Source organism: Dama dama, chromosome 18 (genome assembly GCF_033118175.1).
Source record: "Dama dama isolate Ldn47 chromosome 18, ASM3311817v1, whole genome shotgun sequence".
NCBI classification, from domain to species: Eukaryota; Metazoa; Chordata; class Mammalia; order Artiodactyla; family Cervidae; genus Dama; species Dama dama.
In genome coordinates, this window is record NC_083698.1 from 90,459,556 (window position 1) to 90,474,429 (window position 14,874).

At 40.1% G+C, this 14,874-nt stretch overlaps 1 protein-coding gene and 1 long non-coding RNA gene across 2 annotated transcripts in view; one reads left to right on the plus strand and one right to left on the minus strand.

The window, feature by feature from the left end:
* The window catches only part of MKLN1 (muskelin 1), a 377,600-nt gene that overhangs the window by 56,828 nt on the left and 305,898 nt on the right, over positions 1-14,874 (plus strand). The gene's annotated exons all lie outside the window — the stretch shown is intronic.
* Positions 1,093-3,780, minus strand: LOC133072495 (uncharacterized). The gene is made up of 3 exons (XR_009696753.1): positions 3,587-3,780; positions 2,679-2,976; positions 1,093-1,562 (listed from the first exon to the last, which is right to left on the minus strand). It is a non-coding gene; the product is annotated as an uncharacterized LOC133072495 (long non-coding RNA).

Here is a 14,874-nt window from a genome sequence, read left to right on the forward strand (position 1 = left end):
TTTGGATAACTTTTATGTTTACATGAATATATTACTTCTGAAAGGAACCTTTTTTTCTCCTCATCTGGCTCCAAATTATACCTTCCACTTCATACCACAGCAGTATACTTGTTCCCAAGAGCAATCAAGGATCCTAAAATCGAACAAATGGTACATGTTACCATCTAGGCAGAAATTTTGCTGTTTTTACCATGCTAAATCAAAGTTTTGTTAAAGCCATATAACTTCTACACAACTTCATCATTCTAGTTTATGTATTTAAAAAAAATTATTATTATTTTAGGATTCCTGTGGGTATGATGTAGCTACAAATGGGCATATGGTTTGATAAATCCTAGAATAACAATTTTATACAGCAAACTATTTGTACTCTACAAAATTTTATTTGTATATATAATCAAATAAATATACCTGTTAGGTATAAGAAGGCTCGGTCCCCAGTAGCTCAGCTGGTAAAGAATCTGCCTGCAATGCAGGAGACCCCAGTTCTATTCCTGGGTTGGGAAGATCCCCTGGAGAAGGGATAGGCTACCCACTCCAGTGTTCTTGCCTGGAGAATTCCATGAGGACAATAGCACATCGGGTCACAGGGGTCGCAAAGAGTCAGACATAGACTGAGCAACTTTCACTTTCAGGTATAAGAAACTCTCCACCTTGAAACATTTGGGTTGCAATATTTGTCCCTGAGTCTCTCTGTCCCTTTATTATAGAATGGAGTGACCCCTTATTTTGCCACTCATTATATAATAATGGAGCAAAGAGACAAAGTTTCAGTTCTGTTGTTGGAAGTGCTTCCTTCCTATCATCACTGTTTCCTACATTTTAGGCAAAGGGAGCAAGGCATGGTGTCATAGGAAGTGAATAATTAATAGATTAATATACTTAAAATCTACCACTTCTTCCTCTTCTTAAGTATTTGTCCTTTGGTATTGATTATGGATGAGGCTGGCCTCACTTCATCCCTGGGAAGTGAGAGAGACTTGAGAGAGAAAAATGCCTGAGGAAAATTAAACTTGTTTTAGGAAAATATACATAAATAAGTGTAATAAATATATATGTAAAATAAATACACAAGAATAAGCATTTATTATATTTGAACATTAAAATTTATTGGCATATAATGTGAGTTTAATGGTTACTAATGTTGAGTGTGGCGTGCTGCGACTCATGGGGTTGCAAAGAGTCGGACACGACTGAGCGACTGAACTTAACTGAACTGAACTGAACGTTGAGTGAACACCAGAGTTACAGGATTGACCACATGTTGAAGCTGAATGTTGGGTTCATAAGAATGGAAGTTGGGTGCATTCTTACTCTTCTTTCTACCTTTGGGTATGTTTGAAACTTTCCATAATAAAAGGTTTTCAAAAGACAATAAATGAGGTCTTAGGAAACTGTTCTAGATTGGTTTATTCTGCAAAAGAGTCCTCTTTTTGTGCCTCATTATAAGAGCATCTTAAATATTTTCATCAATGAAGTTCAAAGTTAGTTTGGATTCAGTATGTCAATAAAATGCTTCAACCCTGTATATGAGTCTTGCAGTTGACACTCTATAATTGAACCTGGAAAAAAATAGGCTCACATGAATTTCATGAATTAATTGAAGATAATAAAATTTTTAAATTTCAGTAAGAGATGACATTTATTACCAGGAACAAGGCATCAGTTCTCTAGTTATTTTTACTGTCATTTCATTTTACTTTCATTTATTTTTACTTTATTTCATTTACTCCCCACATATTAGATGGGGAGTCAGAAATCTATATAAGCTAATCCCTAGAACACACAACTTGCTTTATGTCTTAGTATCTCCATTTCATTCTCCAGTTAAATGAGAAGACACCCTGTAACTAAACTTTTTATCTTCCAGAATCATTTGAGAAATAACCATGTTTAGAAGATTTTTCTAATATATCGTATAGAATTCTGTAGAATTCTGTTACTACAGAGAGATTGTCTCCTCCGCTAAGAACGAATAGAAAATGAAAACTAGGAGAAGGAAATGGCAACCTACTCCAGTATTCTTGCCTGGAAAAGTCCATGGACAGAGGAGCCTGGCAGGCTGCAGTCCATGGGGTTACATGACTGAGCATGTGTGCATGAGGGTGGAGGGAGATGACTTGATAGCAATAAAGTGGTAAAACTAAAAAAAAAAAGAAAATAAAGACTAAATGAATGAACAGTCCTAAAAATCTGTTTCATAGTGTCATCTCTTTGTGAAATTTCTCATACAAGGTGTCACATTTTTCATTTTCTTCTCATCTGGTTTGGACTTTGAGCAGTGATCTGCCGCTCCTATGTATCAAGTATATTCTGGAATATAGAAATATACATAATCCTTGCCTTGGGTACAATGTGAGTGAGCTGATAAAGCATAAGCAAGGCTCTGAAACCCTAGGGAGTTACAAATGCATCGATCTCTAGGAACCCTGTGTGATAGGTGGGACCATGACATGCTTTGTGACTTTTTTTGGTTGGTTTGCTTAAATTTTAATCAAACTTTAAGGTAACTATGCAGTGAAATGCTCTAAGGGACATTTCACACAGTTCCAGGAAGATGTGGAGTGGCTTTGCCACTCATGAAATTAAATCCTTAGAAATAACCCCTCCTAAAGGAACAGAATAGAAAGGGGAAGGGAAGACAATACCTTGTCATTAAAAATCAATCAGATACTTACTGAGTGCCTCTTCTGAAGATTTTTTACATTTCAGTAGCTAGCAAATCTTGGTTTACAAAATTCACATATGTTATCTTATTTGATCCTCCCAACAAACTGGTAAGGTAAGTGGGGCAATCTTAGGACAAGGAAATTGCATCTCAGAGGGTTCTGTGCTTTCTGCAGCCCTTATTCCCAGTGGAAGGGTACAGGAACAGAGCAGCTGCCCAGGTCTGCAGACACAGTCCTGGGGTCATTTTCCTTTGACCTTTGTCATTGCGTTTTCCTTTGTCTTGCACTCCTCCATTCTATGCTGGTCCTGCAGAGGAGTCAAAGGAAGTAAAGACATTATCCCTGCCTTCAGTGAGTTTATGATCTAGATTGGGAAATGGCAAGTTTTACATAATGAAATAAGCAGAAAACTAAATGTTAACTTGTATGAAATGAGGTATAAATACAGTAATGTCCAGATTCTTTTAATTGGAAAAATAAGGTGCTATAAATTGTATGCAAACCCAGAAAAACATGTTTGTGGGTACCCAAGAACACTGGTGGCACAGTGGCAAACAATCCTCCTGCCATTGCAGGAGATACAAAAGACAAGGGTTTGATCCCTGGGTTGGGAAGATCCCCTGGAGGAGGAAATGGCAACCCACTCCAGTATTCTTGCCTGGAAAATTCCATTGACAGATGAGCCTGGCAGGCTCCAGTCCATGGGGTTACAAAGAGTCAGACACGACTGAGCACACACACACGTGCGCGCACAGACACACACACACACACACACACACACACACACACACACACACACAGTGGTCAACTGGATGTTTCTCAGGTCTTCCAGTTTTTCCTGGAAAAGTCCCATAATTAATTCCTGACTGGGAAGAAAGCCTGTAGAGGAGAAATGGGTAGAGAATATCTTCTCATACCTTATCGAGTACTTGTGGGTACAATCTTGCAGAGGTCTGCAGTGCCACATGGTTGCTTGTAAGAGCCAGTTCTTGAACTGTCGGATTCTTTCAGGCCTCTGTTGTGCCTTAGACTGGCGGCTTGTGAGAGCTAGTCCTGGTACATCTTTGTAGGCCCTCTGCTCCATCAGTGGAGGCCACCAGCACGTTGCTTCCTCGCCTCTTCGTATTACCTAACTGCAACGGGAGTAAGGGGCAGAGTCCAGTATTTTGAAGAAACTTCTTGGAGACAAGAGAAGGGGCACATTTGTTCTACACTCAGACGGACCAGGGACTTTAAGAATCTTCAGGGGCTCTGTGATCACTTTTATTTTCTTTTTTTAAAAAAATTATTTGTTTCTTTGTTTTTGGCTGTTGCCGGGCTTTTGTTGCTGCGTGCGGGCTTTCCTCTGGTTTATGACAAGCAGGGGCTCCTCCTTGTTGCAGCACACAGGCTTAGTTGTCCTGAGGCGTGTGGGATCTTCCCGGAGCAGGGATTGAACCCATATTCCCTGCATTAGCAAGCAGATTCTTAAACACTGGGCCACCAGGGAAGTCTCCCACTTTTATTTTCTAGTGGCCTAATGTTCAAATCTAAAACTTTCCAAACCTATGTCTGCTTCAAAAGCAAAATTCTATTGGAAATACCTGTTCTTTCTCTTTCAGCAGAGCAAGCCTATTCTCAGAGGCATCTGCAGGCCAGTTTGTGTCTGTGTCTTCCCCCACTGAGGGGTGTACTGCTTAGGAGGCCCCATGGGGACTTCCAGAGTCATCAGTGAGTGACTGCCAACAATCCTGTTAAAAAATGCACATGGCCAGCCAGGTTCACCAGCATGCTGGACATGTGTCTGTAGGCTTCTTCAAAATGCTAATTGACTTAAGTGTTGATTTGAGTGGGCCAGTGTAGATGGATCTGCTTTATAATCCTATTTGCCACCAGGAAAGTCAAAACAGTAGTCACATGCTGGCAGAGATGTACTGAGGTCATCCCTCAGGCATCAAGGCATGTCCACTCAAGAGGAGGGGAAGGCAGTGGGAGAAATCAACTTGGAGTTCAGTATCAACTAGAATGTTATGTAAGTAAATGTGAGGGTGCGCTTAAGAGACACCCATCCACAACTTCAATAACACTGGTCACTGACACTGAGCACCAGAAGGCAAACGTGAACACAATTCTGACTTCTAGGCTAAAGCTTATAACTGCTACCACAGCGCCACCTGTATCATCAAAGTTGTGTCCTTTGAATTACTTTTCCAGGAGTGGCAATGGATTTATGTTGAGTCACTCAAGCTTTCATTTTATCCAGGGACTGTGAACATGTACTCTGAAACCAGCTCTGTCATGTACTAGCTGTGTGACCTTGGGCAAGTTACTTAAAAATTCTCCATGACTCCAATTCCCCATATATGAAATGGTGGTAATTACACTAGCCAACCCATAAGTCAATAAAAATTAAAGGAGTTTAGACATGTAAAGAGCTTAGAACATTGCCTGGCCCATATTAGGTACTGCATAAGTATTAGCTATTTTCATTCATTCATTCACCTAATATTAATTTAAAATCTCTGCTCTGGACACTGCTGGGTGTTGAGAAAAAAAGAAATAAGACACAGTGTGCCTTCAGAGGGCTTCTACTCTATAGCATTTGGGGTTTTTTTGTTTAGTCACTAAATTGTGTCTGATTCTTTTGTGACCCCATGGACTATAACCTGCCAGGCTCTTCTGTCCGTGGGATTTCCCAGGCAAGAATACTGGAGTAGGTTGCCATTTCCTTCTCCAACTCTATAGTATAAGCTTGTGTTTTATTTATCTTTTTTTTTTGCCTAGCACAAGCATTGTGAGGTACTCAATATATGTTTTTGAACGCATGATTGGATTTGAGAAATAGGCAGGTTTACCACTAACTTCAATTAAATGACTATATTTAACAGTGTCTAGCATATAGTGAGTCCTTGGTACTGTATAAGCATTGCTAACTAGTTTAATGATTACTTTAGTAGACTCAATGCTGAGACTGACTGTGCGCACTAGCGGCTGAGGGTGAGGCGGTGGAGGTGCACTCAGGGAAGTCTTCCAAGAGGCAGTATCATTGAGCTGAGTTTTGATCAGAGAGTGGGCGTCAGCCAGTAAGAGAAGAGGCCTAAGTGTGTTCCAGGCAGAAGGAACATTGTGTGCAGAGCTAGAGAGGCGTGAAATAGCACAATACATTCAGGGAGCTCCAAGTAGGCAAGTACAACTGGAGCCCCATCCTCACTGTGACATACAGCCGTGCATTTGTTAAATGAGTATATGAGATTAAAGGCTGGGAAACGAAACAAAACAAGTGAGACATTGCTTGTGTCACCCTGGCCTTTAGCATTAAGTAAATAACCAGTTATGGACTAAGTGGCTACGGAATTTTAAGTTGTTCAGTATTGTCCTTGCCCTGGTACAAACGCTTTTAGCGTGTACAGCTTTGCTTTATAGTCAACCCCTTCTTGTCTTCTGAGAGAGGAAATAAAGTCACTTAATTTATTGTTTTTTCAAAGTAATTGAGGTAAACTACAATAAAGTTGATGGGATCATGGTATAGGTGAAGATGTTTTTGCATAGTAACATAGGTTGCTCTAGATCAGGAGTTAGCAAACTGTGGCCTGAGGGCCAAACCCTATCCATTGCCTGTTTTTATAATTAAGCCTTTTTGGAAAAGGGCCATGCCTATTTGTTTACATGTAGTCTAGAGCTGCCTTAGTGCTACAATGGCAGAGTTGAGTCCTTATGACCGAGACTGTACGGCCTGCAAAGCCATTTATTTATTTACTTGCTGGCTCTTTACAGAAAATGTTTGTCAATCCTGCTCTAGAGTCCTCTTTTCTAATCTGATAAATAAAAACCACCTAAATATTTAAAACACAGAATTGATTTGGTTTTAGAACCAATACGGCAGATAATAGACTGTTGATTTTTAAAATTTGCTACCAAGGAGAGAGAAGATTGCAAATACATTAGCCATAAGGAGTACAATAAACATGAACCCTTTATGGCTAATAAATGAATGAACATAGATTCTGTGACTGGGCTTCCAATTTGACTCTAAGCTTCCTGGCAGTGAGGAAGAAAAAAAAAAGTGGAATTGGTTATCTGTATTGGTTACTTATTGCTTCATAACTTATTGCTTAAAAATGAGTGGCTTAAAATAGCCACCATTTATTATTTCCCATGAGACTGTGAGTTAGCTGAATGGGTTCTGTTAATCTAGTGTGGGCCTGGCTGATCTTGGTGGGCTTGTTCATGCATTTGTGATCAGCTGGTGTTAGCTCTGGACTGGCTGGTCTGGGATGGCCTTAGCTAGGAAGGGTACTCTCTACCCCTCAGGAGCTCTCACCTTCCAGCAGACTAACTGAGGCTTGTTCATGTAGCAGCGGCAGTTTCCAAGAAAGAAAGAAATTAGTACTGTACATTTGAGCTTAGGCTAGGAACTGGCACATTATAACTGGCATTGTATGCCAGTAGTCACAACAAGTCAGCCAACCCAGATTCAGGGAGTGGGGAAATAGTCTTAACTCTTGAAGGAAGGGGATGCAAAGTCACATTGCAAGGGCAGGTAAACAGTGGGGAGAGAATTGGGGCCATGATTAAAATCAAACAGCATCTAAACCTGCATGTATCCCAACCATAAATTAAAAAACAAAGTCATCTCTGAGGTCTAAAGTGAAAAGGAGTATTCATCATATGTCTCTTCAGCCCCACCCACAGATATGAATCATCGTATCATTGTCTTTTACTAAGAGGACCAATATCTTCTTGCTAATGACAAATGCAGAGGAGTGGAAAGAAGCCTGTCAGGAATGTGGCTATATGAATGTGGCTATACTATATGAGACCTACCCATACCCATATACCCATATATCGCTCAGTTGTGTCTGACTCTTTGCGACCCCGTGGACTGTAGCCCACCAGGCTCCTCCATCCATGGGATTCTCCAGTCAAGAATACTGGAGTGGGTTGCCATTTCCTCCTCCAGGGGATCTTCCCAACCCAGGGATTGAACTCAGGTCTCCTGCGTTGCAGGCAGACACTTTAACCTCTGAGCCACCAGGGAAGCCCATAGGCCTATATTAAAATACCATCTTGAGGAATTTCACCAAGGAATCAGATGGGTTTAATAAGGGGATGCTTCCCTGGTGGCTCAGATGGTAAAGAATCCGCCTGCAATGAGGGAGACCTGGGTTCCATCCTTGGGTTGGGAAGATCCCCTAGAGGAGGGCATGGCAACCCACTCCAGTATCTTTGCCTGGAAAATCCCCATGGACAGGAGATCTAGCGGGCTACAGTCCATGAGGTCACAAAAAGTCCGATACGACTGAGTGACTTTTACTCACTCACTTAATAAGGTGATAGGGAAAATTGTTATCACAGAAGTAACCAATGGCTAAATCAAATGTTAGTCTTTGAGACTACAGACCTACAATACTCTTGCCAACTATTCTTACTTCCCTCCACTTCCATTATCAGCTGGTTTTAAAACTGGTCACTGTCAAAGGCAACATTGCTATCTAGGGACATGGATGTGACTGAAAAAGTGGAATAAATAGTCTTTTAAAAAGTCACGATCCATGTGTTGATTTTTTTAAAAAGTATTGCTAGAATATCTTCATTATTACCAAACTTGCCTTAATAAATAATGTTAAATATAAGTAGCAACAATAATGTCAGGAATCCTCTTTAACTCTTCTGTTCCTGGTACCATGTGTTGTTCCTTAGTCTGTTTATCCTTAGTCTATTTAGAATCTACTCATAATACCCCAAAACTCTGGGGAGGGTGGAGGAAAAGCATTAAAAACAAAAACAAAACTCCCAAACCCTTTTAGACAAAGCCACACAACCTGGGTTTGGGAATATTCTGTCTGGCCTAGAGCCAGTCGGGGTGTTTGGCCTTGTTCACAAGAAGCTGACATCTTTACGTGGTGGCCTGCCACCATCAGACTTCTGTTGTAGCGGCAGTAGTACATGGGGAGGAACATGACAGAATTCAGGGAACTCTTAGATTCCTGTTGGCTCAGGTATCAGGAGCAGCTGTGAAGGGAAATCTATTTCAACTTAGACCCAGTGAAAAAGAACTGAGCCGTTGACATTATCGAAGTGGTGGGGATGAAACTTTGAGCATACTTTAAGATGACCAATCTCTGGGAGGGTCTGAGAGAGGTAAGTGTGTCTCAAGAAGGACAAATGAAGCTTTCAAAATTTGGTGTGCAGAAAATCAGAAGTTAACCTTGGGCAGGTCACAGAAAGGTTAAGTGATATATAAAATATCTGGCGGGGTACTTAAAAGAGTAGACCTCAACAAATGTTGGTTCCTCTCACTCTCTGTGTCTCCCATCCACCTTAGAGATTTCTTAAAATACAAAAGACCTGCCAGCCAGCTGCCATTAGAAAGATGTCAAACAGGATAAGCTGCTGATAGGTGATTAACAATCAACAAAATTCACACTCAGGTGGATGGAGCAGGGCATGTCACCTTTCCTACCCCTCTCCTCATCGCAGCCGGGAGGTAGCACAAAAACATCCCTTCCTTCCTGCAGAGGAAGTGTGTGTGTTCTCTCAGACCTACCTTGGCATTCCTTGATGTCTTAGAGAAGCAGATGACCCCGGCTGAGCAAGACAGTCAGCAGAACAGCAGCCCTTGATGCTGCTTGGAAATTTCCATTCTTTGCTTGCAGCTCTGAAAAAAAAAAAAAAAATCTAAAGAGCCCAGTAGCTGGGAAATTTCCACAATGGAAAATTTTAACATATTCTTTAGCTCTAAACTATGCAGGTTTATAGAGACAATTTTTTTTTCTTTTGGTAATTTCCTTCTTTAACAATAATTTATGAACATGGTAACACTACAGCTGTGGGAACAGGGAGGGCAAGATGACTTGGAGAGGAATGGGTATGGTTTTGCTAGTGGGAGGCTGTGCTTTGTCACGTTTGACTACCTGACCATAGAAATGCAGATTACTATCAGTGCAATAGCCAGTGGGACCCACTGGTTGGGAATCCATCCAAATAGAGATAGTTTGCTCAGGAGCACTGCAGAGAAATCTGTTTAGAGACCAAAAGTGGAAAGTGAATGGATATAACTGGAAGATGAGTTGGAGATGGTGGGTCCTGTTGCTGAAAAGAGCAATCTCAGGCAGATCTCTCTGACCACCGCTTCTTGAACCTAAATGTGCATATGAACCACCTAGAAATCTCATTAAGTTGTAGATTCTGATGCAGTAGATCTGGGATGGGGCCTGGGACTCTGGTTTAAATGGTTCCAAGGTGATGCTGTGGCTACCCTTCAGTGGTGCCCTTCTCAGGACTATTCTGTGAATGGCCAGACCAGAGAAAACATGTCCTCATCATTGTGAGGCCAGCTGGCCTCCCATAGCAAAACACAAAGGACAGCTGGAAGTGAGCTCCCTTGGGGTTATTTTCTCAGATTACAGAGCTATAGTCTAAGAGAAGAACTGAATGTCTTCTGGAAAAGATGCTTCATGCAACTCTGGATACAGTGGATCTTTTGAAATGTGGGGGTGCAAGCAGTTATCAGAAACCCACCTAATCTAGCAGGTTCAAGTTGATGGCTTCTAGAGCTCAATGCCTGTTCAGAGAAATCCCTCTAAGAAACTGGCAAAGATTCCTAAACTGGTTCGGCTCTTATAGCGTTATGTCGTATGGAGTGAAGCATAGATGAACTAACTCCAATTATTGAGGAAATACTGTTGGCCAGAAGGGTATAACAGGCAAAAGGAATTTATAAAATAAACTACATCCATCCCAGCCAGAGTAGTTGTCTCACTTTTGATCGAAATAAATTGTGAATCAGAGAATTTTCCATTTTCTTAATAGCCATCTTACCTTTATTCTACCTATTTTCCAAAAAGAGCCAATGAGAGACTGAGAGAGAGAGAGATCAATCTGGCATCTTTATTCCAGGGTGTTACCTCTAGTTGAGCTGTAATATGTCTGCTGTGTGTATCTTTAAAGTGACGTTTGTCCTATTTTTCACTTTCCGTTCAATTGAGTTTTGGATGGGTTATTACTACTTAAATTTTCAAATTAAAGTACACGGGAGCATATGGGAAAAAAGGAGGAGGGAGACTACCATCATGAAAATGTAGTGTTGAAATCAGAGTGTAACAGGCATGAAATGAATTTGATAATTAAAAGTATTAAAATATATATTAAAAGTCAATACCTATGCTAGTATCCCATCATTACACAATACGTATGTATTCTAAATGGCTTATCGGATTATTTAGGGATTTGGACTTCTAGAATTTCTAGAAGATTTTTAAAAATCTTCACTGTGGGGTTAAGGTATGATGATTCAGCATTGAAATAGGCTTCCTAATTACTTAGGTAAAAGAGATCAGTTTGGGTTTTTCTTACTATAGGTCTCAGTGAGCAATTATTCACTTAAGAGCCATCTGACAACTTACAGCCAATCAAATTAAATTTGTTTGATCCACTTAAAGTCGTATCTGCTTAACAATAAACAATAATTATAAAAAAAATTAACATTATGGAGTCCTTACACCAAGTGAGGCATCTGATTCTTACAAAGTTATAAGTTGGGTACCATTATTATAAAGATGAGAAACTGGGATTTAGAGAGCTTAAATGCATTGTTTGGGATCCGTATATTATGGCCAAACAGGAATAACCATTGCTGGCCAACCCCACTTACTCTAGTGCTTTTTCCAAATGCCACAGCCACATCTCAGATTCATTTCCCTTATCACAGACAGATGGATAGATACTCCTTCTCAAGTTTAACAACTTCACAGAGCTTGATTCAAATACTGAATGTGTTGTTAGTTGCTTACAGCTGCTATTTCTCTAGCAGTGCAGTAAGTCCAGGCAAACTCTTTTGAAGAGCTCATTAAAACTGCTAAAATAAAGTCTTAGAAGCAGGTGCATTCATTAGCTGAAATGCAGATGATTATGTTAATATCGCATTCAGGTGACAAATTTAAAGCCATCAAAATCATGGAGGATAAAAGGACTTCTAAAGCTAAAGTTTACTTCTTTCTTTGTAGGGCTCTTTGCTCTATTAAACATGTGACTGCCTTTGCAGCTGTCAACATGGGGACTTCCAATGTTACCTCAAAAAAATAAAGCCAATTTTTGCAGTATCATATTTCCTTTACAATTTCTTGGGTCTCTATTCAGGAAAAGAAAGGTAAGGCGTTGCCTACAACCCTACTGCTAGTTTCTAAATAGGAAATCTGGCACTTGATTTACAATCTATTGTCAGATTGAGCCCAAGGGTAGAGGAGACATGATCAAGTAGATGTTTAAAATATGTGGACAATAAGTTCAGTTTAGGATCAGATGGACCAAGAGCTCTTTCACTTTACCTTTTCTTTTTTCTCTTAAAGAAATATTGAGCATGAAATATGTATATAACCATACATCTGTATTTAGTAGGCTATACATCAGAATGTGAATAGTTACACCAGGATGATCTTGATTTTTTTTTGTTTGTTTTGTATTTCTCGTATCATCTACAGTGAATACATATTACTCTGTAAATTAAAAAATTATTAGAAATTATTACAGAGCAATTAGCTTCTCCACATTAAGCTGCTTTACCTATAAACCTGGGTTCAGTTCAGTTCAGTCGCTCAGTTGTGTCCGACTCTTTGCAACCTCATGAATCACAGCACGCCAGGCCTCCCTGTCCATCACCAACTCCCGGAGTTTCGTCCTTGAGTTCATGTTCATGTCCTTGAGTCGGTGATGCCATCCAGCCATCTCATCTTCTGTCATCCCCTTATCCTCCTGCCCCCAATCCCTCCCAGCATCAGGATCTTTTCCAATGAGTCAACTCTGCATGAGGTGGCCAAAGCACTGGAGTTTCAGCTTCAGCATCAGTCCTTCCAACACCCAGGACTGATCTCCTTTAGGATGGACTGGTTGGATCTCCTTGCAGTCCAAGAGACTCTCAAGGGTCTTCTCCAACACCACAGTTCAAAAGCATCAATTTTTCAGTACTCAGCTTTCTTCACCGTCCAACTCTCACATCCATACATGACCACTGGAAAAACCATAGCCTTGACTAGACTGACCTTTTTTGGCAAAGTAATGTCTCTGCTTTTTAATATGCTGTCTAGGTTGGTCATAACTTTCCTTCCAAGGAGCAAGCATCTTTTAATTTCATGCATGCAATCACCATCTGCAGTGATTTTGGAGCCCAAAAAAATAAAGTCTGACACTGTTTCCATTGTTTCCCCATCTATTTGCCATGAAGTGGTGGGACCAGATGCCATGATCTTAGTTTTCTGAATGTTGAGCTTTAAGCCAACTTTTTCACTCTTCTCTTTCACTTTCATCAAAAGGCTTTTTAGTTCCTCTTCACTTAAACCTGGGTTACTTACCTATAAACCTGCCTAGTACATGGGAACCAGATGAGATGTTATCCCAATCCCCATTTTTTTCAAATCTAGGATGTCGGTAGAAACATTGATTCCTCTTTTCAGAAGAAAATATAAGAAAAAGAGAAATAGTATCCAGTCACTTATAAGACAATTATAAACATGCTTAGAGATTTTTATATCACTCTTCAAAACCTCCATCAAGTGGGGATTCATCAAAGTGAATGCATCCGCCACTTGCAAAGGGAGAACGATGGCAACATTTTTAGGCCAAACTTATCCAAAAATTTTTTAGTTATACGTTCTGGGAAGTCTTTGTAAGCTAAAACTTGACACAGTCTTTTTTTTCCCCAAATGGTATGCTATAGTGACTGTATTACTGATTGCCTAAATAATAAAGCTGCTACAGGCCTGAACCCGTACAGTCATAGGGCATGTTTACATATTGTGTTTGTGTGTGTATGTGTGTGTGTCTAAAGAGATAAATTAACAAGCTGAAAGACTACTTGTACACTGTAACAGTCCTGTTTTTGCCTTCCTTTGTCTTCGACTTTTCTTCTTCTACTTCACCCTTTATGTTATTGCTTTCTTTTTTCCTACACAATTTAAAAGACCGCTGACCTCATTTTAAATGAAAAGCAGTATAGAAAGCAGGAAATATCTCCTTGGGATGGGGCTGGATAAGCAAATACTTCTACATACATGTAAACATTCTGAACACCTGTACAGATAGCTGAATCTCTGCTCCAAACTGTCCTAAGTCTCATTAGTTGGGACTTTGACTGCTGGACAGCTCCAAGTTTCCTCTGAATATTTTCCCACCCATTCCATCGTCCTGTTTAATTTTCAGAGCTGCCACCTTCACAGAAGCTGCTGGTTCAGGACAAACTGAGGAGGGTGACCGGAAGAGACTCCTATCCTTTCAATATGGCACATCACCACCCTATGTTTAGAGGGTGAACTTCAGAGCACAGAATTTAAAGATGAAAGGAACATAAGAGGATACATGAGTCAAGTTTTCTATATGTGTCTCCCTTGTAGATCATACCTGATAGTCATCCAGACTGACCGGAGAATTTTCCAATGACAAAAATATCCTACCTCTTTCATTTTTATGCTGATAGATGAGTATTTAGAGCACAAAAAGTGTTCAATCACAAGGCCAAAAAGGAAAAAAAAAATTCCTAATCCTGCTACCCTTTAAAATATCAACTATTTTTAACTTTTATTACTATGTTACTGATCCAGGACCCCCCAGTCTCAAGTAAATACAGCCATTTAGGGTCCATGAGGAATGTAAAGGAGCAGAACCATTGGGCTTAAAGACATTTTGGAGATTTTATTTGTCCATGGTACCAATCATACCATGAGAATCAGATCTTGCAAAGAAAATTTGTGTATAGAATTTAGAATCCTCGGTAGCACAGTGTTTTCTGAATCTCTTCCTAATCATGCCCTTTTGTCACTCTGACACCCATACAATAAAAGAAAATTTCTGAGATTATCTTATTGAGGGATCTTTCCAACATTTACACATACTATCTAACAATGTGTTCCCAAGTTGCCTGAATTGTACCACGTGATGGAATTCTTTTCAAAGGAAACTGGAGAGTTCAGCAGTATTCTGAAACAACTAGGTGTGGCAACACAAAGAACAAAAATAATGAAAGAAAACCCTTCAAAGATAGTGTGCCCCTGGAAACAGACAGTCTGCCTTTTCACATTGGGCATATGGGAGATTCTTTTAAGCTGAGTTGTAAGGGTGAAAGGGCTGTTGAGTTTTGGCGAAGCAAATTTAGAAAATCAGTTAGCTAATAGAGAGGGTAGAAGACTGTGAACTATGATTTTGGCTAAGTGAATAGAATGGAGAGGTTTCTTTAATG